This window comes from Copadichromis virginalis, linkage group LG13, assembly GCF_057382275.1.
Source record: "Copadichromis virginalis isolate Kocher_CV1m ecotype Utaka linkage group LG13, C_Virginalis_male_GT1.1, whole genome shotgun sequence".
Taxonomy (NCBI): domain Eukaryota; kingdom Metazoa; phylum Chordata; class Actinopteri; order Cichliformes; family Cichlidae; genus Copadichromis; species Copadichromis virginalis.
In genome coordinates, this window is record NC_140630.1 from 30,701,031 (window position 1) to 30,725,760 (window position 24,730).

General features: G+C 39.6%; 1 long non-coding RNA gene across 1 annotated transcript in view; it reads right to left on the reverse strand.

Moving 5' to 3' along the window:
* LOC146695954 (uncharacterized) overlaps positions 1-20,898 on the reverse strand; it is a 73,205-nt gene extending 52,307 nt beyond the window's left edge. Inside the window, exon 1 of the long non-coding RNA XR_014923650.1 lies at positions 20,844-20,898. This is a non-coding gene — a long non-coding RNA (uncharacterized LOC146695954). The remainder of the gene's footprint in view (positions 1-20,843) is intronic.
* Between the last annotated feature and the right edge of the window lie 3,832 nt (positions 20,899-24,730).

Consider the following 24,730-nt stretch of genomic DNA (forward strand, 5'->3'; position numbering starts at 1 on the left):
ATGCATAAAAAAACAAAGGAAAAAACTCAAAAGAGGCCCACGACTGCAAAGTTACCACAAAGACAGAACCAACTACAAAAAGAAACAAAATGACCACAGAGACACAAACAAACCAACAAACAAACCAAAAAGAAAAAAAAAGATGGAGTCAACTAAAGGCAGATTTATGGCCCTGCGTTTGATTTGCATCCATTAGAAATTCAGGTTTGTGGAAGATGTTTTTAGATCGAGTGCTGATTGGTTACAAACTTGAGGAGGTGACGGCAGAGTTCATCAAAGACAGAAGAAACACCAACAGCATCAAGCATGGGCGGTGTCACACACACAGTTTTCATTGTTTTCAATAATTGTTTCAGCAAATGTTTTTAACCCCACATTGTTTCTTTGTAGATTACAACTTCTGTCTTCTCCCCAGTGAGGACTAAACTAAAAGACCAACAACAGCACAAACATGATCACTTTTCAATGCCCCTTGGTGACAGTACACATGTAGAACTCCTGAAAGGTCTGTGTAGCGCCTATGGTCTAAAACAGATGCCAAATGACAACAGAGACACACAAAACATCTACAAATAGACAACAAAAAAATTCAAAGAGAACCATACTACAGAAACAGAAGAACCTAAAAAAGACATGAAATGACACAAAATAATGAACAAAAGATACACAAATTATCTGAACAGAAAAAACTACTGCCACAAAAACTGAAATGGGAAACAACTGCAGACACACATAATCTCCTGCTACTGTTTGTACCAGCTGAAAACACTACGTAGAGTAGATATTTTTTTAACTTCACAATATAATTTTGGGGGGTTCAACTGGAAAGTCCTTCTATCATCTCTTGTTGAACATCCACATCTTTCCAAAGACAAAGGGAGCCGCTAGTAAGGACAGAGTGGATATTATTTGGCGAGGGTCAGCAGTTAGATGTAGGTCACCAAAGTATCAGATTAGAAGCTGCCAGTGTTCACATGATGTTAGCTCCTGGGTTATAACGATAAAAACTACAAGGTCAAACTTGGACTTAAGCTGAAGTACGGAGAGTTCTGCACCTCTTCATACACATTTGGAGCAGATCGAGGGCAAGATAGAATTTAAACACAGTAGACGGGAGGAGAGAATCATAATGATTTAAGCAATAAATTCTCAGCCTGCTGAAATTACAGCAGGCCTCGGCAGCGGCAGCGGTGGCAGCGCCAGAATCTGTAATTATCCCTCGAATTCAATAAAAGTGAGGAAGAACAAAGAGTGGGGAAAACGGTTCACTGGTAACTAAAGCGCTTTAGTGAATCGCCACTACACTAGTACGGGATAACACCAAAGATAATAGCTTCTTCTTCTTCTTTTTTTTTCCCTACCTGAAGAGCAACATCACAGGGGTGCCACAGTGTTCGGAGGCAGAATCGATAACACTATCAAAGGGCAGAATCTCACCCTTAATGAAAGGAAAGAAAATACTGCAGGCTACAGGCACAGAAAGACCACTAGAGATCTATGTGCATCAACACGCCTGAGACTAAATATGAAATCAATTCATTACACCCCTTATTTCTTTCTCAAACACAGTTCGGCGCCGAGATAACAAATTTACCTGCTACCCCCCTTTATTTTCCTACTTTTTCACTCTTTCTTTCTCTCTTTTCCCCCTCTTTCTCTCTCACAATTAATGAAGAGACAAGCAGTGGACACTTTCCAGCGACGGAAGAAGCATAAATAGATTAAATTGTAGAGGAGATTATAATTTATCATTTCTTTATTAAAAAGTAATGCAGGCGAATTAACTTTGAATTAAATTCTATTTGCATGGCATTACTGGAATCATCTGTGTAAATGGCTTAAAATCCCAAATGGGACATTGTTCCCTCCAACAGTATAATTGTAGAGAAAGAACTTTTTTTTCTTTATCCAGGAAATTATAAGAGCCCGAGAATTAATCTGAAATTATTGGAGCAGTGCGAGAGGTGAGACTTTAATCATGCCACCCAAAAGTGTGCAAGAATAGAGCAGAATTCTGTCAGCTTATGTTTGGAAAATTTGGGACATTCATCGCAGTTTTGATGAAGGCAGGTTTAAGTTAACATCAGCTTCATTTTATGAAACTTGCCTATTTAGTATACCCAGTGACAAAGATAAGGCCAACATGCATTTTTGCAATTACAATGTATTGTTTAATATTCACCTTAACCCTAAATGGTTCACCAGTGATCTTTTATGGTTACGTTTATAAATTACCTGGCATGCCTAATATAAGAAAGGATGATGGAACATCTTCCAGTGTCTCAAACTATTACTTGTTTAGCATGTGGCTAAAATATCACCCTAATAACTCTACCTCTCACCTATCTTCTGATTGGAATCATGTCATCAGTAATATTAGAAGGTAAGTTTTCTGTTAAAATTACAGTGTAGATCCCCAGAATATAGAACCTTGTCATTGTTGTACTTTCTCTTCCTGCCTTAAAGGGGAATCTTAAATCACATATCCACGGACACAGCTCAATTATGCCTGATGAGGAAAATCACATATAGCGAGGCCAACTCTCTTGACCTTGTCATTATGAAGAAGGAAGCAGCTTTCCAAGACAAATTCCCCATGCTGTATATCTTGCAAATATTCACTCTTGCAGTAACAGGCTGGCCTTTAGATGATGTGGATGCAACTCAAAAAGAAGTGCAATGATTTCCAAAACTGACACTTTTTGTTGTTTGTTAAAGATCTTCATGTATAGAATACATACATTTTAAAGACATAATTACCTGACTACTTAACTTGGGGTTGGTCTTAAAAGCTGCAGAGGACTATGTGCAAGAAAAAAATATTTGTATAATATGCTTTAACGAGCTAAGAAATATTACAGACTTTTTTGACATCTGTGACTGACTGTAAAACGACACAGTAATCAAAGAATATAATGTTTAACTTGGTCAATAATGCATTCTGTAAAGTTTACAAGGAATGTATGTTGTGTCATACAAATGACAGTATGAGAGTGGATAAAAAAATCATGAGAGGCCTTTACCTTGCATTTACATTTACTCGTATAACTAACAGCTTCACATGAGTGTTTGACTTGGCCTCTTGGGTGTGTGGCATAAATTAATTAATTGGAGGGTGTTGATGAGGCTCTGTTGTGGAGGATACAGCTATTACTCTAAAATGACAACAAATTAGTTCCAAGAATGCGCTAAAGAACTAACTGGCTTGTATGTTGTTCACTGTAACAACTGTAGAGGGCATACGTTTGTTTGCATAACTGCAATTTGATGTTTTTTAAGGCTTAAAGTCAGACACAAAGCTGTTTCCACTGACGGAAGTGCCAATGCAGGCAGCTGTAGCCAAAAGCTGAACTGGACCTAGCAACCGTTGTCCTTTTAATGGAACTGACTGTGACAAACAGTCTGATAAGAGGCTTTGTAAGACCTACGTGCACTTTGCTGAGTAAATTCCAGTATTTTGTTAATCTGTTCTTTAGCAATAATTAGCGTGTAAGAATGTTGCACCTGTGGCTGCTAACAAAGCTTGCTGGGATTACCTAATAAGTTTGCAATCAACACCTGTAGTGACTTCTTCCTCCAATAAAACCAACACATGACTCCAAAAACCAGCAGCTGATGCAACAGTGGCTATGCCCATGTTGTACATGCCATATGTGCTCATGACATACAGTTTGACTAAAAGTGATAGCAACCAAAAAAGCCTTTATATTTAAAAGACATGCTGCATGAAGCTTCACAGCAAACATGGTACAACAGTCGATATAGAGGTGTTCTCTAATTACCTGTGTAACTTACTCTAAAGACACAGCTTTATACCCCAACATCCTTACAGTCATCACCACTACCATCAGTGCCTCAACTGAACTCTGATCAGGGATACTTTAACACACTTGGCAACCCTATATTCATGGCTTTGGTAGTGAAAAAGGGCTTGCTTCTTTCAAGTAAAATAAAATTGGAGGTTGGATTGCTGCTTGTAACCAAACCCTATATTGTGGGTTAATGAAGTACTCTTGGTGCTTTGCAGACTCCATTTGTCCTTTGTGGACTTAAATCAACTACTGATGTGCATTATTTGTTCCTGTAAGAAAAAGAAAAATGCTGGTAGCTCAAAGTTAGATTGCAGCTCAAATCCAGGCCAGACGATCTTGACATCTATTCCGTTACATCTGACATGATTTCCATCAAATGGATTTAGGCTACCTTTTCTATCCCTTACATGATATTCAGCATAACATGGCTAGCCAGCTTCATTAACTTTTCTTATGACACAGTTTAATGAAATGGCTTAAAAGAAGGAAGGGAGCAAGAGACCAAGAAAAAAGAAAGAGGCAGACATTGATGAGCAATTTGATTGGCACATGACTCATGGGACATACCAAATGAGGGAAAGCCCACGGGACAGGAGGAGATCTGATTAGCTGGGCATGGTGAAAATGGAGTGTACCACGACTAATTCGAGACAGAACAATGAGAGACTGAAAAATCGCCTCAGCTTCAAACTCCTCATTGCAGTTTTTATTGAAATTCAATACATCTCAGCAAATGTCTCCTTGCCTCTCTGCCTCTCTTTGTTTTTACAGTGGACACACAGTTACACACACATGCTTAGTTCATGCAATGCGCAAATCTGCCGCAAACATGCACACCCACACAAATTCAAACACACACACACTGAGGGTCTTGTGTTTTTTCTCAGAGTAGAGTATGTTTTCGGTTCAATCATCAGTCTTTGATACTGAGCCATTTTGCACATGCTTAAGGGCATGTGCTGAAGATGTGGTGAAAAAGTGGGGAGAAACACTCACACACACACAGCAAACACACCCACACAGACAAGTACTTATACAGCCACTGATTATGATTAGGCTGGATGGTTTGGGTGTTAAGGCGATGGTGCAATAGTCTCGAGTACAGTGTCAGAGCTGAGCCCAGCCATGGTGACTATTGATATGGCTGGCACAGACAGGGGCACCCTGGGGCCCCAGCAGGCTTCAGCTTTAGTTAAGTGCAGTGTAAACTGGCCGGAGAACAGCTATAAGGAGTGACAAGGTTTGGCACAGTTTCCATACGTGCTGCTTTCCTACTGTGGAGGGAGGTGATAGGACTTTTTTTCGTCATCCACTCTGAAATGCTGGTTTGTCTTAATCCAGACCAAGCATTTATAATCTTTCCTCCCCTAAGAAACTATAAAAACGCTCTACTCATCTTCTGGCACTTTTTCAGCCTTCGTTCACAGAAGTTTTTACATTTCGAGTCTGACTTCTTTATTTAGCAAAATCAGTTATGAGTGGAGAAGCTGTGCCTCTATTTCTCAGTGAACACATCATAATATATTGAACTTGTATAGTCTCCCTGACTGTGCTTTGAAAAGTCTCTGCAGTGTGTGAGTGTGTCAGTCACTGTCCCCTTAGAAACCTTTGGTCTAGCCAAAGGAGTTGAGGCTCAAGAAGCTTTGTGTTTTCTTTCTTTAAATATCAGCTTGACGCTTTCTGTTAGCTCTGATGCCATGTTTTCTATTATCACAACGCTACTTAAGGGGCTTCCAAACAGCACGCAACATGCACTGTGCCCACGCTGTCAGGCTTTTTTGAGGAAACCATGGAACTTTGTAGCCAGACTATAGCATTATGTCAATGAAACATTCAATGTGAAAACCATAAAACTTTACTTGATTATCTGAAATAAAAATCACACGTTCTTGAGATCCGCCTGTTCACAGGTGACTTGTCTAGGGTTAGGTTAGGTGCTGTTTTAGCCACTTGCTAAACTAGAATCACTTTTGGCATTGTAATTTTCCTGTTTAAAGCTTTATAATTTGGGTGATAACAGTAGAGGAAATTTCTATAAAAAGGGGTGGATGTTAACCAAATCCCAAACTTTACCCCTAACCATTACCCTAAAACCTAGATGGGCTGCAAGTAGCCAGTTAAGTGGCCACCCATGTAGACATAAGGTTGGCTTTGGAGTCACCATCTGACCTAACACATTGCTGTTAGTCTGGCTTAATAGTCTGTCATCAAAAAGCATGCTGTATCATCAAGTATCAATTAAAATCACATACATATTTCACTAGCTGGGCCCACATCCTCATTTTAGGCTTGACAGCATTTTAGTAGGTAAAGGTTAATGCTTGGACATGAATTGAGCTGCGATTTGTGGAAGGCCTGAAGGGGGCCTGGCGACGGCTCCCACGCCTGACAGATCCTTATGTACTAAACAGAAGTAAAGAAGTTAAAGAATTGAAAAGGGGAGCGAGGGTGGGGCATGTAAACGGGAATGACAGCTTGCAGAACTGGGGGAACATATATAGATGAGAACTGGAAGGAGCGTGTTTGGAGGCGTGGTCCCATTCCTGGACTTCTGATACATAATCTCCAATTAAAGTCTGCACCTGTTACGTTAGGTTTTAAAAACGAACCTTTTCCATACTTTTCAAATATATGAATATGAGCTAGCTGCAAAATTACAAAAGAGTCAAAAGTCTGATATTGTTTTGCAGATCCTGCCCTCTTTCTCCGAATATCTACAGGGATTTATAGTTTTGTCAAACAGCCTATTGAAACTTTTCACAAGGAAAATCCTTTCCATCTGTGAAAACAGTGTGATTCACATGCACTCACACCTACAGTAAATGGACATATACACTACATATGGGCATCCATATGCGGAAGATGGGGGCAGTAACAGCAACAGCCCTTGTCTCTCATTACACCCCCCACCCCCATCCCCACCCTGCGATGCCTCTTTCACATCTATTTTAATCACTTTCCACACAGAAAGTTTTGTAACACTGTAGCCACTCCTCAGCGTATTGTTCCCATTTCCTTCCTTTTTTTTCATTGCTTCCTCTCTTGAACCTGCTCCATCACGCACTTCTTCTTAACTCCATCTGTTCTTGAATACTAACACATACTGTATACGCTATACACACACACACACACACACACACACACAAGCATACATACTCAAACATATGGACAAGTGTATTCAAAATCACACTATCACGCACAACCTCACACATGCCCCTTGTGTCTTGTCCTCCCTCTCTTCTTGCCTTTCCCCTCCGTTCTCCCCTGTCTTTCTCCACATTTGCTTAGAAAATGTTTGAACTCTCTGGCTCTCAAAGATGTTGCTGAAACAGAATATGAATTAGCCCCCCCCCCCCACCCCCCCCCCCCACACACACACACACACACACACACCACTGATACGTCGTAATGCTACTGCTGCTAAGACATCCCCCCCACCACCACCGCCCCAAACCCTCGCAAAAACCAACCACCATCTCTCCCCATGCATAAATAATAAAACAATACAAAAGGAGGAGAGGCCCGCAGTCGAGGCACACATGAAAGAAGTGCTGGAATGACAGGATTCAAAACTTCCTCAGCGAAAGCAGGGTGTGGTGGGGAGTGGGAGTGGGGGAGGGATTGGGGAGCAGGCTGAGGAAACAGAGCAAGTGTGTTTATGTATGTAGAGTGAGTCTTTCTCTCCATACATACTGGAACTTTTTCTTACTGTATTTTCCTTTCAAAAACTGATTATTATTATTATTATTATTAAACGTCCTTTAGTGAGAATTTCAAACCAGGTGAAACATTAAACTGAACATTTTTTAATTTAACACCTGAGCTAATTGTTATTGCAATGGAGTATTACAGCCACGTTTAGAATAAATATTATTGTTGATCATTTTAAGAAAAAAGTTGAAATCAGAGATTACTGCTGTTGTTTCAACACAAACTGCCATGGTTGATATACACTCTACAAAATGCCTTGTGTAGATGAGTTAGCAAAACAAATTGTGAAGCTGTCTTGTGATACCAACATACATCCTCTTTATTGCACGTGAGTGTAACCATCGATGTCCTTACATCTGTCCACTTCCAGTCATTTGATTTTGACAAACATTTCCAAGTTCTTGTGATTTTCTGTCTGAAAGACACAGCTTGCTTTTCTTACCAGCTAGTAGTCTAAAATAACTGCACCATGTATACCAAGCAGCAGATATCTATGAAGTCTGACCAATCATAGCTCCTAAAAAGTTTCCACTTTTTGAGCAACATTTAAAGGTAACCTAACCAAAATGTAAAGTCAAATGTTCAAACTTTTGTTTGTTTTAGTTTTACATTAATAAAATTATTCGGTTGATTACATATCTTAATTTGACTTAAACTGTACTTAACAGTGAGATCGTGATATTCTTGTGTTTTATTTACTTGACATTTTATTTGGTTGTTGTGATCAGACACATTTAACATCCACCACAGCGTCACATTAATATTACCAGAAGTGTTTCTTTTAAAATACAGAGGAAACTTTTCATGCCATTGATTTTATATATAAATATTAAATTATGCTTGTCATAGAGTTATGACTCTTTGGGTGTTGCATAGTGAACAATGCAAAAGAATATGTGAGTACTTTTAGGTGGTGTTGAGGACTATCCTTGCCACTTCAATTGAAGGTAATTTTTAGAGATGGATTTGTGTGACTAAAAAGGCCTTTGTGCAGCCACTCTGTTCATCCTCTGAAACCAATTATTTTAGCTCCCCCCTTTTTTTCTTCTTATTGGCTGCTCCTTACAAACAAAAGTTTAAACAGCAGATGGATGGAGTGCCTGTGCTCAAAGGTAGAGCTGTGTGTCTAAGATGATCATATTAGGGACACTTATTCTCATTACACCTATATAGAGACAAGAATATAAAAAAATGTATAAAACTGAATGTTAAAAGCACAAAAATGACAAAAAAATTAGTAGAATTATCCATAATTGTTCCTTTTTTATAATTCCATGTTAATGATATAGTTTATAAAACAGAACTTTTATAGTTGCTACATCATCATCAGTAATATTCTCTTGACATATGTCGTCTTAGTCAATGACCGCTTTTCTTTAGAAAAATGTTTCTGTGTTTACTTTTTTTCTGTCAAACTGCAGCACTGCTGTAATGACAAGTTGTTGACAGCTGTATTATTAATAGTTTCTAATTACTGACCACTAAACTTGGTATCTTTTTGTCTCCTTATTTCTGACAAGCAGGGGAAATCTTTTTTCTCTTGCATGAGACTTTTGTCAATGATTTTTGCCCACAAATTAAACATAATGTGCTGCTTTACCCAGTTTGAAGGGATACAATAATGCTGCTGATCGGATAGTACAAATGTGCAGCTCCTCATGAAAAGGCAGCTTTCATCAGGTTGGTAAAAGGTACATAAGACCTACCGGCTTTAGCTTCTGCTAATTTGAGTAACTGACCTGGAGTTCTCCACAGTGTTTGAGCCGCTGGTTCCTTCCAGAGCAGTTCCTATCCGGTAATTTATGGCTTGTGTGACCAACTGTATCACACCAATTATTATAAATATTTTATAATGTATTACTGTATTACCTAAAAAAAAACGAATATCAATGCTTCAGAATGTCCGGAAATAAATAGATGATGTCACATTCATTTTTTATATACAGTCTATGACCAGACTTCACCAAAATGCAACTCCACATTATTAGTCGATTATATAGAAAGGACCCTACATATTAAGTAGTCATGGAAAGTCCAGGTGTTTAAAAATATGGCATGACATAATTATCTATAAGCCAAATTGTCCTCTAATGATAGAATTATAAGATGAAGTGACAGCTGATAACAAAAATGTTGACAGTGCATAAAAATACAGCACAACTTCAGATTATTACTTCCAGATAAAATGCAAAGATGTAGGCAAGTTCAGCTATAAGTAAGGGGGACAAATAATGTTTTGTTATTGAGATTTACTGCAGTTACTGGTGATTTTCACACACACTGCCTGCAGCATTACATACTTGATGTACGCTGCAAACACACCGTCTCTCTCATACATACACAAATCTTTTCATCTTACTATCAAAAGAATTAGAGCTTTACATTGATTTTATGAACATGAAATTCACATACACCCTTTCACTTTAATGCTGACTTATTTATCATCTTCCTTTCCTACCTCCAGACGCGCTCTCTCATCTCCTCCCTCCTTACTCAGGTCTCTCTCTCTCTTTTATGAAATCTGCATATGTATTAAGAGGGATTTTGTTGTCCCAAGACACCAATTTGCATAAAGTGCATGCCATCATCAGTTCAAGAGAGGCAAATTATTTCCCTGGCAACCTCACACTTTCTCCTTCTTTTATTATTTATTAATTTTTAACATGGTGCAAGCTGGGGCTTGTTAGGACCATTTAGCCAGATATGCTAAATATTGCTCTCCTTAAAGAGCCTTCATCAATGAACAGCGACAGGGGTGGGCTAGTACCCGGTAGAAATGATTGAATTAAGCGCTCGGTCAGTTGTTTAGCAATTCTCCCGCAGCAAAAGCATGAGCCTGCCTGCACACGAGTCTGTGTTTGCTTTCAGTATGATACGGGAAGATGCTAAAAGGCCAAAAGTATACAGAGACCCAACTCTGATAGTCATCTTAATAACTTGACACTTTCTCTGACTTTTTCCGGGTAACTTTATTGCATTGATTTTACTTTTTAGACTGGGAATCTACTTTTAAACACAGTCTACAGAGATCACGTTTTGTATCTAATAAACTCTGGATATCTGCTTGAATAACTCTCAGAATGCGTCTCTTTTAAAAAGGCAACCTAAAACTTCACCCACACATGCAGTGATTTGCTCATCACCCAATACTTTGTAGCTAAGAATACCAACTGTAGCTATTTAATATATTTACAATCCTGTCGTCAATCAAAGGTATTTTTTGGTCTCATTTGTAATTCTTTCCTCTTCTCTCCTTAGAGTTGAGATAAGTTTTAGTCCAGACCTGCTTATTTCACTTCATCTTAAGTTGTCATTTGTGTCTCCCTGGATTAGTTTCTTGCAGTGTGGGTAGCCCTTATAAATGTACGCACACTGGGTTAGGTTAGGCTTTCAATAGCTGCTGCTGCATCAAAAAGCAACATATGTAGAAAACAGTTTTCAGAAACTTTTGGCCATATGGTGTAAGACGTGAACATCTGTGTCTTTAAACTTTTCAAATACTTTTACAAGATTTTTTTAAAGTATTTTATTCATAAAATGTACTTAAAAATACAAATAAAGGACCAATTATACAAATAACTCTAATAAGGTGGACAGATATAATAAATCCATTTCTAAGTGGGAAAAAAAAATCATTCCATGTCCGTGAACATCTGTCAGTATTATAGGCTAGTGTCTCATTAGGAGCAGTGATGAAGGTACAAATGCCATCCCAGTCAAACCTCTTTCACTCCCTCTATTGGACAGGCAGCTTAACGTGACATTATTTAGAATTAATGTAATTCACTGAGAGAGATCCGAAGTCCATTGTACCTTAGATGTGTCTTCTTTTGTCTGGGGCCCCGAACAATGCTCTGTCATTTTAGCAGAAGCTAATATGATTAAAGCACTCTGACAATAGACGGTGTAATTCATTTCATCATTAGGGATTGTGGACTGAGCCATGAGAGACGAGGGGGTAGATTATTGAGGCTGCATGCTAATTCAGCCATAGCGCAGAAGATCGACAGCCAAATGGACCTGAATCTTCAAGAGAAAAAAACAAATTTTTTGAAAAAGATCCACCGCAACGTGCTAAGCGTGGACTGGAAAATCATCAATCTTGTGAAAGGAGGTGATTTATGAAGTGTAATAATAGCAATAATCCGCAGTGCACTCCTGGCGAAGGATGGTGAAGGTGTACATTTCAACAGGGGACGATGCCAAAACACACGGGGAGCCATGCTTCTGGTTTTGAAATAGTCCATTTACCGATGATTGTGCTCTTTTACTGTTCTTAGTCACAAGAGATTGGACACTTAGCCTCTCCTGAAGGTCTGTTTCTCATAAGCTGAGCTAGACGGTGCCATCTGACAAATCTTTCTTCTTCGGGGAGTGCCTGGCACTACCGCTAAACTCCCAGTCACTGGAGGAATACCACTTCACATGTTTGCCTATAAAGTTACATGCCCATTAGCCCACCGCAAAAGAAATGTGCAATATTTACCGTCTGGGCGATTAGGAATAAGCCTCAAATAATATCAAATTCTGCTACCCACACCAAGAAACTGGGTGCTAGCATGAGAACAAAAACACACTCCAGTATGTTTGACAAGTAAGGGCCAAATTATGACAGAAATGCAGGATAGGTGGAAACTTACTAGAGCATCACGAGTAGCCAATTTAACACTGAATAGACTTCTTTAACTTTAAAGAGTGGAAAAATAAGAGAAAAAACAGCAGCTGGTCTAAAACAGCATTATTTGTAATTACTGACAGCAAGTAACATAAATTTCCTGCGTTTGTAACTGTTCAGGCTTACCTGACCTGATGGTGTTTGACTGGCTTTGCTATTTAAAAAAATGAAGATGAACCTGTCTGACTACAAGGATTTCATGGACTCATTCTGGGCTTACATGAGACAGAAGGACTCAGAACAGATTATATAATTTGCGTGATTGTACTGAAGACAACTGGTTTAACTCTAATGGTAAACTTGGCCACGGGGTTAATGGGGAAAAGTGTGTGTGTTCGTACTTGTTTAAGCAACTTTGTAAGGCCCAAAAACTGGAATGCCAGTATACTTGAAGGAGCCAACAGTCCTCATGAATTTGAAAGCTCACAATGTGGTTTTAAGGTTAGGGTCATAATTATGATTAGTGTTAGGGTTAGGGTTAGCTTACTCACTTCACTTTTAGAAACTATTGCCTCTAAAAGTAAATGGATGATGAATGGATGATTTTCAATCAGCTTTTTTGTGTTTTGCTTAGACTGTATCTGTGAAACAAACCAAAATTCAGCTACATTTGAGGAGCTGCTGGCATCACAAAAGCAACTTCATCAATGTCAGATGTGTGTGGAAGCATCCTTTTAGTCACAATGTTACACTGAAACAATGCTACACCGGAGCATCCTGACAAAACACCAAAGCAATGGAAAGAACAAAAGTTTTATCTTGGGAAAAAAAGTTCCAGCCAAATTTCCCGTTCATCAAAATACAGTACTCCTGAGCGTACCTGCCTCTCTAGAGAGAATGTACTGCGTAGTGACACAATACCTGAACAATTTTATATGGAAAAAAGAGGATGGTACGGATGGTGACAGGCAATAGTGGCAATAGTGGTGGGGGATGGGAGATGAAGGACGAAGGACAAAAAGCTCCAAAAAAGTTTCCGACCGAGAAAGGAAAGAGAAAAATGTATGTTCTGCAAGGCAGGATCATTAATAACACAGCGGCTGGTGAATGTCGCAAGGAACAATGGCATTGTGTAGAGAAGAGATGACGAATCCTCCTCTCCTTTCTCTCAGAGACAGCTCTATCTATTAATTACTTTTATGTCTTCATTCATTATTTCATAGCATTCCACTGCCCAGACTGATTTTAAATCGTTCGTTGCTCACTGCGAGAGTTTCAGTACATTGTTTCGATGTACGTTTATTCCATGTAGTCAGCATACTGCTTACATTCAATACATTTACAGCATGTAAAGTCTGAGAATACTGTGCTTGAGTATCCCATAAAGCTGATTTGGTTCATCTTCAGACTGAAGTGTTTCTTGGCTGAGCGATGAAACGCTGCAGCCAGATGATCTGAAACTGTTGATAGTGTTTCCCCATCAAGGCATTTGGCTTGAGTAGCTTCAGTTTCTGCTAGTTTAGAGTCATCAAAATTTAAGGGTTAAGCTGGAATTTAACATATTTTATTTGAGAATGAGATTGTTCTTATAAGGTAAGCCAAGACTTTGTTAGCAGCACATAATATTACACAATAATATTCATACAAAAAGTATGACAGATTAGAATTACTTTGATTAGAATTTAACTGAAAAGTCTTAGATCGCTATTATGCTAAAAAAAACTTTTTTACTTTAGCAAAAGACAGCAAGAGTATGTTTACACTGTGGTATGGCTGAACACTGAATCCACGTGTATATATTTGCCTCATCAGCCTGTACTGACTGTTGATTTTACACTGCATCACATTTTATGAGCTGATCAAAGAGAGTGGAAAAGAGTTCAAATCGGCTCCATAGACTTAAACCCACTATATTAAAGTGTCACTCATATGTTAATCTATTAATTATAATGATTCATTAGTTCTGAATAAATAATGATGTGAAATGGGGCCATTTTGTAGGATTTTTTTATCTTGATGTTCATAATTTAAAGCAACTTGATGTAAATTATTTGTTATGAGTGACATATAGTTATGTTTGACTTTTACTTTACAAAAAACGCGTGACAATTGACACTTTGGTTAAATAAATATTCTAAAGATGAACTGAATTTGTATGAAAGAAAAAAAAACATGAAAGAAAAGCCCCAATCGCAGACCAGTAGAACCAGTGTGCCACAGCAGTGTGTATGAAGACTGGCCTGGTTCTGAATAAATAATAATGTGAAAATGTTGAAATAAACCATTTAATTGTTATAAGGGATAAAAATATAGATTGCAGGACTTTTAATTTACTTGTAATTGAAAACTTTTACATGTTCCCATGGCAGAAAAAACGCTGATTGGCACAGTGCTTTCATCTGTCTGGGTGAACTGGACATACTGGACTTACATGTGGCTCTATGAGCAGCCAGTAGAATCTGCATTACATCCAATCTGTAACAAAAAAGACATCTCAGCAGAATGTATGAAGCCCTGGCCTGGCATCTAGGACTTGTGGTCGACTACCTCCCCCTTCCCACACACACACACACACACACACACACACACACACACACACACACACACACACACACACACACACACACACCACCCTTCTCTTTCTTTTCTCTCCATCTTTAACCCTCCACCCACTCCTTCTATCCCTCCCTGCCTCTCCGCCACCCTCCCTTCACTCCCCGCACCCCCAATTGGCTGTGGAAGATGGCTTCAGTGAGTCATCTTGGGACTGAGATCAAAGGCAAATTACAGCCGACGTCTATGCAAAATGTAATATGGAAACCCCCCAGCTATGTCCTCACTATTGATTTTTCTCTCTTCTCTTCCATCCCCTCTCTCTCACTCTGTCCCTTTCTCCTCATTTCTCCACTTCATTTTTATCCAAGCACAATACAACACAGTGTGAAATTTGAAGAAAAAAAGGCCCCCGAACTCTCTTCCACATGAAGGGGGTTAAAAAAAAAAAGAAAAGAAAATGAAGGGGGGTGGAGTGTATGATTTGGCTGTCCCTAGTTATGCCTGTTTGCATTTAGAGCCCATTTTGTGATGTAAGTAGTCCTGTTTCTTGTGCCGAGCGCCACTTTAGGCAAGGGTTTGATGTCAGAGAGGGAGGGGCTGCAATATGTTCCGCCCAGACCTTTCTCAAATTAAATAAAGTCGACAGGCAGCGTTCCTCGCATGCAATAGAGTCATATTTGTGAAATATCGGGTTTTGGGGTTAAGATGTAAGTGCGAGGCTAAATGGAGTTCTTCGTCAGATTACTCGCTCTCTGAAGTCACTCGGGCCCTGCAGGAAATTGAAATGAATTGTGAAGCCATTCCCCGTATAAAAGGAGCCTGTGACTTTTTTTCAGATGTGAATACGTGGAATAATGCTGGGGTTATGTATTTTTGACTTGTCAGCTTGTTCACTGACAAAGCAACTATTTCACAGAGAAATGCACACAAACCTTTATAAATGCAGACACACTCGGGCTTAGCAGACTTCAAAATATTAAGCAAAGGTGTGGGCTTTTCTTTCAGAAAGGACGGATACCACGACAAAGCCGAGTGTTCTGCAACCAAAAACGAACAATACCATGTTCATTTAATTAGAAAACAGTCCAATGACATATTATAGATTAGAACATGATTTATAAGTATTATTACAATTTCTATTTTCAAAGCGTTTAAGGAAAATTGCTCAATACTGTTTTTTCTGTGACATCTACTTAGGACAATATTATGATCAAGAGCCAGATTTGCTAACGCCTTGCGATAGCACAAATTTAAAAGTACTGTTGGTATTTACAAAGAGAGCCTAGGGGCAGGGCTGTGTGTAAGAGGTGGCAATTCATGCCAAGGATTGTGTGCAAGAGATTTTTGTGACTGTTGCTCATGTATTTCTGGGAGTTCCTTTCTCAAGCCATACAGTATAGTGAGGGACATATTTCAATCGTGTGCACAAACTGTTCAGACATGTTCAGACTGCTAACCTATCATATTTGTTAATGCTAAGGCCATTACACACTGAGTGTGTGGCAAAAAGAACGACAAAAATTCTAAATTTTTCAGATCTGAATTTGTTGTGTAATGTATATACACACTGAAAGCACTGCATTTTTTCATCTTCAAAAAATATACTGTGAAGAAATGAAGTCGACATCAAGCAATGAGGATTTTCCTTTGAAATGATGCAGTTGTTGTAGCTAAGAATAATTATGAATACGTGAAGAAGAGTTTGAAACCTATTTTTGTTGAATGAAATATTGAAATTGATTTTACATCACCAGTGTGTAAAAGCCTTAACCCTAATTTTCTGACAAAGGCAACACTTAACACTTTTTTTTGTAAATATTTTTTTTATTCATTTCAGTTAAAACGATTGTTTTTGTTGCAAACAATTTCCTTTTAAGAAATTGCACAAATTACATTTACTGATAACTTTTAAAGTTAGTGTTAGGGTTGGGCCACAGAACAGAGGTGAGGATTAAGCAAACGTCAACCCTCTCTTTATGAAACTTTTGCCTACATGACTCAAACAGAAAAATGTAGAAAACAAAAGCTGCAAGGCCAAAATTACTTTCAGTTTCTGAAAAATGGCGCTTGTGTAGTATTTGGCAAAAACATAAATCTTAATCCTAAACCTTAATGGATCTGCTGGATGTAAAAAATACTCTGTGTTATTTTCCTGGAATCCAGATCTCTGCCTAAAGATGAATATAATGTTGGTGCACTCAAGGTTGGTGATGTTATTATGAACACTACACTGGGTAAAATCCAAAATGAGAAGAAACCTAAAATACAAACTGAGTGGAAACACAAAAGTGTAAAGTATTATCAGTAAAGTGTTATATTTGTAATTGGAAAATAAAAGTTTATAAGAAAATTGAGCCTTGTACTTTTATCAAAAATAAGCCATCAATGTGTAAGTAGTACTTTTATAGCTACTCAAGGTGGAGCTAGTTCCAGATGTTTACTTCAAAGGGAAATGTGAAGAAGAAATAGGCCGAAACATTATTCTTCTATTTAAATGTTCAATAATAATGTCAAATTTTGGGGTGTTTATTGCTGTGATCTCTAAAGAACAGCTGAAGGCAGACTAGAAAAGTGTATCATCCCCATCAGAAATGATGACAGCATTGTTATTATGAATAAAACACATCAGGTAAATAAACAAATAACGACAACATCTGCACTAATTTCACAACATGTTTGAACAAATCTCTCCTGGCAAAAATAGTCGAGTAATGAAGGTGTTTGTAATTTGATAAACAATGTGCGTATAGCTCTGAGCTGTTGATCTGTTTCATCTGAGGAGCACAAAAAGCCGCAGCGCGCACACACGCTGGTTTCCCTCGCAGAGTCTACGTGTGTGTGCGCGCGCGATGCGGTGCCGGAGCCTGTTGAACTGTGGGTAAATTTTGTGCCGGCTGAGAATAAAATGCTGCAGGGATGAAATCCAAGCAACACACCTGGAGTCCAGAGAGACAAATGGAGATATATAGAGAGGGGAAGACAGACACTGAGTGCTGAGTGAGTGGGCTGGAGAGTGTGCGAGCTTCTACATTCCCGTGCACGCCATCGACTCTACTCCTTGCTTTGGCGTGTCAATTTTGCTTAAGTGGATTCATGCTTTCAAAGAGTGTTTGTGAACCTGTGTGTTTGTGTTGTGCTGTGTGTGTGTGTGTGTCTGTGTGTGTGTGTGTGTGGGGGGGGGGGGGGGGGGTCAAAGACGTTAAAAAAGGAAAAAATGAAAGCAAGAAAAGCTTTTTTTTCCCCCACTTGTGTTAGTGTCTGCAAGTGCAGCGGTGCCAGCTTCAGTGCCCTCAGCTATGGGCACAAAGACGACAGTGACAACCCATTCATTTCCCTGACGAGCTGTCGCCTGCGGGAGGATAGGTGACTTCTCCCAAGGTTATTTATGGCATTGTTGATCTCTCATTCGGTCCTCTCTGTCGCACAATCCCTCCCCACCACCCGCGCCTTGCCATCCCACATCCCAAACAGCATCTTTCTCTTTCTATCACCATTATCTGTCTTCAAGTCAACACTTCATTGTCATTAGCCAGCTTTGAAGATTTAGAAAATTAATGGAGACGCACGTATCGTCCATACGTGTGCACATTTCGCTTAAGCTGTCTCTCCCAAATCTGGGGCCCATATTTCTCAAGCTTCTCTTATTATTGATGGAGCTGGTCTGACAGTTAAAATTTGAGGTCAAAGGTGTCGTTGATGATGATGGGTAACTCTAACTGATCAAAATCAGAATATGTGACTGTTGGCCTTCCTATATTTTTTTCTTCACCTGTTCCGATAACTGGGTAAGTGTAGTTTTCACTTTAAAGTCACTTGCTTCTCATATTTGGTTCACATAGGTATGTTTGCTTTTTTTTGAGGACATTATCAGTATCAATGCATTCTCAGGCCTTTATCCCTAGAACTGCTGTCAAGTGCAGTGTATGTCACCATGTGCTTTGACCCTGTTGTTTGGATGATAAAAATGCTTCCCACAGGACCGTGTACTGTTTAAAAACCATTTACTTTAAGATTTCCAGTGCATGACATGTAACCTGTAGCTATAACTTAAAACAAGCCTTGCTCAAATACTGTATACCTACTTGGTCTAAGTTCACAATATATAAAAAACATAACCATAATCCTTTTTTGTTTTATTACTACTATTAAAAAATATATTAAGATGAAAACATACACTGTTTAAGATGAGAGGGAGATTTTGATGTCATATATATTTATATATATACGAGTGTATTTATCATGAGGCCCAAAATGCTGTGATCATAACTCCACCTAGCCGGTGTAAGTACATGCTTACACCTTCACATTCGCCGGCATTTTGTGTTATGCAGACACACACGCAAGCACATAAAAGCCAGAGGAAACACTCCTTCCCACACACACACACATAAAATGAAGGAGTAATGTGATTGAACCTGCTTTGGCAAGCTCTGACGGGTACTCGACATGATTAAGAGCCAATATAGTGTTGCATAAAGCCAAGCTAAAGATGTCTCTTTCTCCGAGCCGCTGCTATTTGCCTGCTCCTTAAGCCCCTCTTTGCATCTCCCTCAACATGTCTTTTAAGCGCTTCTCAAGCATCTCATAGTGAGAACTTTTGCGCACATCATCCCGGATCCCTCGCTCAAATTCAGAACCATATCAAATGTCAGTGAAATGGGGAACACTGTGGTAATAAGGTGTTTTTAAGGTCCTTTCCGGGAGGCGAAAAAGCTGGAAAGTTGAGACTGGGTTCATCTTTTGGGGCTTTTTCTCTTTCAAGTAACGCGCCCCCCTTCCATCCTCTTAAGACCGATCATTATGTGCTCAGAATCAGCACTCTTTAGATGCTGAAGTTTGGAGATGTCCAGACTTGAGGCAAAAGAAGGATTGCGAGGAAAAGTGACGGAGGCAAGAAGGCACAGTTAAAATTCAAGCTGCTTGACCTCTCGGTTTATATCCAAGTGTACGCTTCTGCAGAAAGGCTCTCTTCTGTGTGTGTGTGTGTGTGTGTGTGTGTGTGTGTGTGTGTGTGTGTGTGTGTGTGTGTGTGTGTGCATACAAACACATGTGCATGTTCAGACATTTAAAGAGGTGCTGAGCTGTTCATCTACTCAAAACTTTCCATCTCTCCAGACCTCCCAATCCTCTCGCCTACTTCCATCAAAGTCCTTTTCTCCTCTCTGCCTTCCTCGACTCCCCTCTCTTCCATTTCCATGTTGTTCTGCTGTTCGCTTGTGGCGAGGCAGGCATCATCTCGTATACATGGCGTGGCGCATGATGTGGGACCACGGTAATGCAAGCATCTGTTCAGGGCTTTTGTGTTCAAAAGATTCAATTAAAAAATAATTACCAAAAGATTAGTGGTAGTCCGGTACGACTGTAGTGTTTGAATAGATGTTTCCTTTTCATCTGCTGTAATAATAGGATGCTTTTTTAATTAAAGAAAAAAAAGAGGAAGCAGATGAAGAAAAAGAAGAGGAAGAAGAAGAAGGAAAAAGGCGGGCCTGTCTCGGTACACCCTGTCTGAAGACAAAGTTTGTTTGATGTGCAGCAAAATTAAATATTTTTTTGATCTAACAAATTAATTTTCACCCCCACTCCCAAGCGCTTCCCATCCTCCCCTTTCCTTTTTTTCTGTAGGAGATAAAGACAATTTAATTTAGATACCAACATGGTGAGTAGCAGTGTGTGCACACACACACACACACTCCCTTGGTCAAGCCTGATGAGGATCCACCACTAGCAACTAAGCCATATCTTAAGTGCAGCTGGGAGTGTGACGAGGAAATGGAAGTCTGCATCATAAGAATATTCCGACGGGCATAAAAGCTGTGCTATGTATTATAAAGGGGGATGTAGCTGCAGGCCAACCATGAGCAAATATTTCAGCAACTATAAATAATGTTTATTACAATAATATCTAACATGCGTCCAGCAACCCATCAGTGCTTAAAGACAGGTTGTCCGAGTCATTCTTATAGAAGTCGTACCTGTTTGGAGCGTCCAACTGGATATATTTTCTCAGCCCAACAAAATATATTTCTTAAAGCATTTGAGCAATTCAGTAACAATTACTGGTAATTATTGGTATTGAATTAACAGTCACAATTACCTCCCTCACCAGGAATTTGAAGGGAATCTGTTCAGCTCTGGCCTGGCTGACTCACCTGTTTGTCACCTCTGCCAGCAGGAGCACATTCATAGCAGCTCTGCAAGGATCTGGGGAAACAACAGGTATTGTTAGTTCCATGACCACATCACCACCACCGCCACAGCATCAGCAGCTATCAACCTGGAACTTTCAACAAAGCACACAATCAACTTCCTCCCCTCTTCAAAGTAAGGCGCAGGGCAGGGTGCTGGTCTGTCACAGGAAGTTACAGACAAGTCCTTGTTGGCCTAGAGAGGCAACGGAGATTCCTGGACATCATCATAACTGCCACACTCAGGCCTGACATAGCTCTGTTGTCTCAGGTGTCAAAGCAAATCATCCAGCTGGAGTTGACTGTCCCGCAGGAAGACCGGTTGGACGAGGCCACGGAAAGAAAGATGGCCCTGATGGCTGACTGTTAGATTCAGAGGGGGGAAGGCAAACCGTGAACCCATGAATGTGGGGTGTAGAGGTTTTGTAGGACAGTCTCTATAGTCTTAGGGCTCTTTTTGATCTGTGGATTGCAGAGAAGTAAAGCCATCAAGCCATCTTCAGTGACTTTGGCTTAAGAGGGCTCATACATGAAATAATCCTCCAGGTCTTGTGTTGGAATATTTAAACATGGGTACAAGTTCTTTCCATGTAGCAGTTTTGGTCAGAACTCGTCTTAGGCCTGAGAGAGATAAATTAGCAGATACCAGACTGTTTACAAATTAAGATGCATTAAGATAGAGCAAATCTTACTGACTTATGACTTATGTTATGTCCAGCAGGCCACACTCACAGGATTTTGTCCAAAATGTCCAAACCAAAGTAAAACATTCTACCAATCATTTAAGCCCACAAACCCACTGAACACTGATTAGCAAAAGTTAGCATGCTAAAGTGACATTTTCCAGTTGAGCCGAAATGTTGCTAGCCTTGCTAATAAAAAGACAAAAAGTGCTGTCCTACTACGGCTCTCTGCACATATCAGCGCTCCCTCGAGAGTTCTCTGTGTCATGAGTGTCAGGCCCACCCACCAAGCTATTTGCTCAGTCTTCACACCATGACACCAAAATCTCTCATTGTCTTGGGTTACACCACAAAATTCAAACCCGAATGGTCCGCTCTGTTACGAGAAAAACATTGCATTTCTATACTTTTCATACTTGCATAGCAAAATTTTGGAGAGGGCAGCTGAAATAAAACCAGGTGACAGAGAGACATACAGCAAAAGAGAGAGAGAGATGTCATTGACTCCTTGTCCCTGTGGCTTTGTTCCTGCCATGCTCTGCAGCACAGGGCTGACAGGCCCCAAAGCAGTGCCCACTATACGCGTGCGAGCACGCACACACGGGCACACACGCACATACACTTGCACACTGTGTTTGGCCTGTCAGCCACGGCAGCACCTGTCAACTGCTGACCACTTCATTGGACACCCCCAGAGAGAGAAAGTGAATGAGAGGAAAAAATGGGCTACTACAAACACAGCAGGCAAAGCAAATGACGGACCTCGCTGTCCAGATGGGTCCTGTCCTATTTGACGCATACAACGCAAGCTTAGCCACGATACCAAACGGCGAGGGTTTGCTGTTTCATTCATTTTATGGTCTTAGAAGATCACAGTTTCCTGTTAATGATGAAGCATTACACAAACAAGTAACAGTGACACACAAAACTTTACTTTAATTCTGCTCAATATGCCATTCTCCTTCTAAAAAGATATGTCTAAGCTAAACTTCTGCACTGTTCCACTTGGTAATATCCAAAGTGTCGTTTAGGTTTCGATATTCTGGACGAATATATTGCGAACAGAAAATAATGACATGAAAATTTTTGTTGCTGGTGGTTAATTAAACTGAGACAAGACACATGAATTGAATATATTTGCTTCTATCCAGTGGGAAGTTAATTCTCTACTTTCCATATAATCATCCTATTCGTTTTTCTGAATACAACTTTCCTGATACGGTGTGTCGCTATATATTAAATTACTCTGTCTAATAAATCATTAAAAACTTTGCTTTCAATGATGTTTCCTCCTGTACCTCCCTTCCCAAGTCCCCCAGAAAGTGTTTTGCTGAGAAACAAAAGATAAATGAGAAAGGGCCTTGTTGCGAGGAAGCAGAAGTATACCCAGTTGAGAAGGTTATTATCAGGACAATAGACAGTTATTATCCTGGACAAACATCTTTATGATGAGGCAGGAGCAACACCAACACAGGGATATCAGATACATCATGTTTTGTCAGGATTCTAAGAGAAGAGTGGAGTGGTGCAGAGTAAAAACGGTTCAGCATGTTGCTCCACGAAACCAATGTTTCTTGTAATGATAGTAGACAAGTCACTCAACTCAGTGGATCAGACAGGTTTAACGGTCTGGATGAAGCCAATTACCAAGTAGTTTTGCTTAAACATTAAACTTTTGCAGCACAATGCAGTCCCATCAATGTACCTAGAGTTCCTCACTAAGCTTCAGTAAATGATAGATCGGGTGTAGGAACAAAAAAGGCATGCTCAATCGGTATAGGAAGGCTATCAGTTTCTTTAGAATATTTAAAATAGTTTTTGTTGACATACTGACAAATTGGTGAAAATGTAGAACTGAAGTTACACTGTGATACAAGGCCAGCCATTCCATGGGTAAAAGATTTAGGGTCGCTCACAGTATAGGGCTGTATAGGAGGTGATACATGGTTCCTGGAACTGCGGGCCATTTTACTTTAGCTTCACTTTAGTTAATGCATATACAGTACATATTTGGAAAGCTGCGTCTTTCTCTTTTTCAAAGATGACATGATGGAAAATAGTTTAATTTTATGAATGCAGATCAAATAGTTGAGGTGTTGTACGCTGCTTAATTTTGAATGTTATCGTGGCAAGAGTTAAGTCTTGGCAGAAGCAGAAATGTGCAAAAGTTCAAATTTCCCATTAGGACTGCCTGAGAACTAGCTATCAGCAACTGCATTCCAAAAGTATGAATATTGGCACGTGCCCCATTTCAGTCAAACTCTAATCACAACAGCATTCTAAAATTGCTGCATCATAATCCTTATAATCAGGACAAGGTGCAATATTCTTGCATAGCAACTCCAAGGATTGAAAGCTTGTTAGAGTAGAATAATAAACAGCTTTCAGCTATTACAATCACACCACATTCAATCATTCAGTGTATGGAAATGACTGATTCAATTTCAGTGTAGGAATAATGATTATAATGTGTCTGTAATATGTTAATACAGTTTCAAGTCAGCTGTTCTTTTCTTTGATTAGTCACATTGTCACTGTTTTGCTCTCTGTGAGTAGATTACATTTGCTCTTTGGTCTGATGGAGCACTCATAAATAAAAAAAAAAGAATAGGATAGAATTAAGTAAGAGAGGAGAGAGCTTTAGAGAAGAGGGATTAGGATTCAGAGTGTTTGTTGGAGACCAAGAGCAGTCATGGTATTGTTTACCTCCGACTTTATTCCTGGTCTTATTGGCAAGGCTTCAGTCTTGACTAGACATTGATTCTTATTTATAGAAGAGTGGAGTCTAGAGTGTGAGTCTCGGGGTATACTGAAGTCTTGGGGTGTTGAAAAAAAGGTGGATTTAACACAGAAGGCTATCTGCCAATCTGTGCAATTGTTATGTAAATCCTCCATCCTCCATGACACCTGCAGAGAAATGTGTCGCTGTGTATATCTTTGAATTTTCATTTACCCTCAAGCTTAGCCAGTTCGTTTGTCTTGTCTTGAAGACTCCCATTGTAGGTCAGTTTTGATGACATCTGTCAAGTGGTGCAGAATGCACCATGTGCTTGAATAGCATGTTTTTGCTTTAAACCAATACATGTAATCACGAGGATCCTTCCCCAGTCCTGATGAGTAACAGTAGTGCCAGCCTGTCTGATCACTGCAGACTTATTGTCATAATAT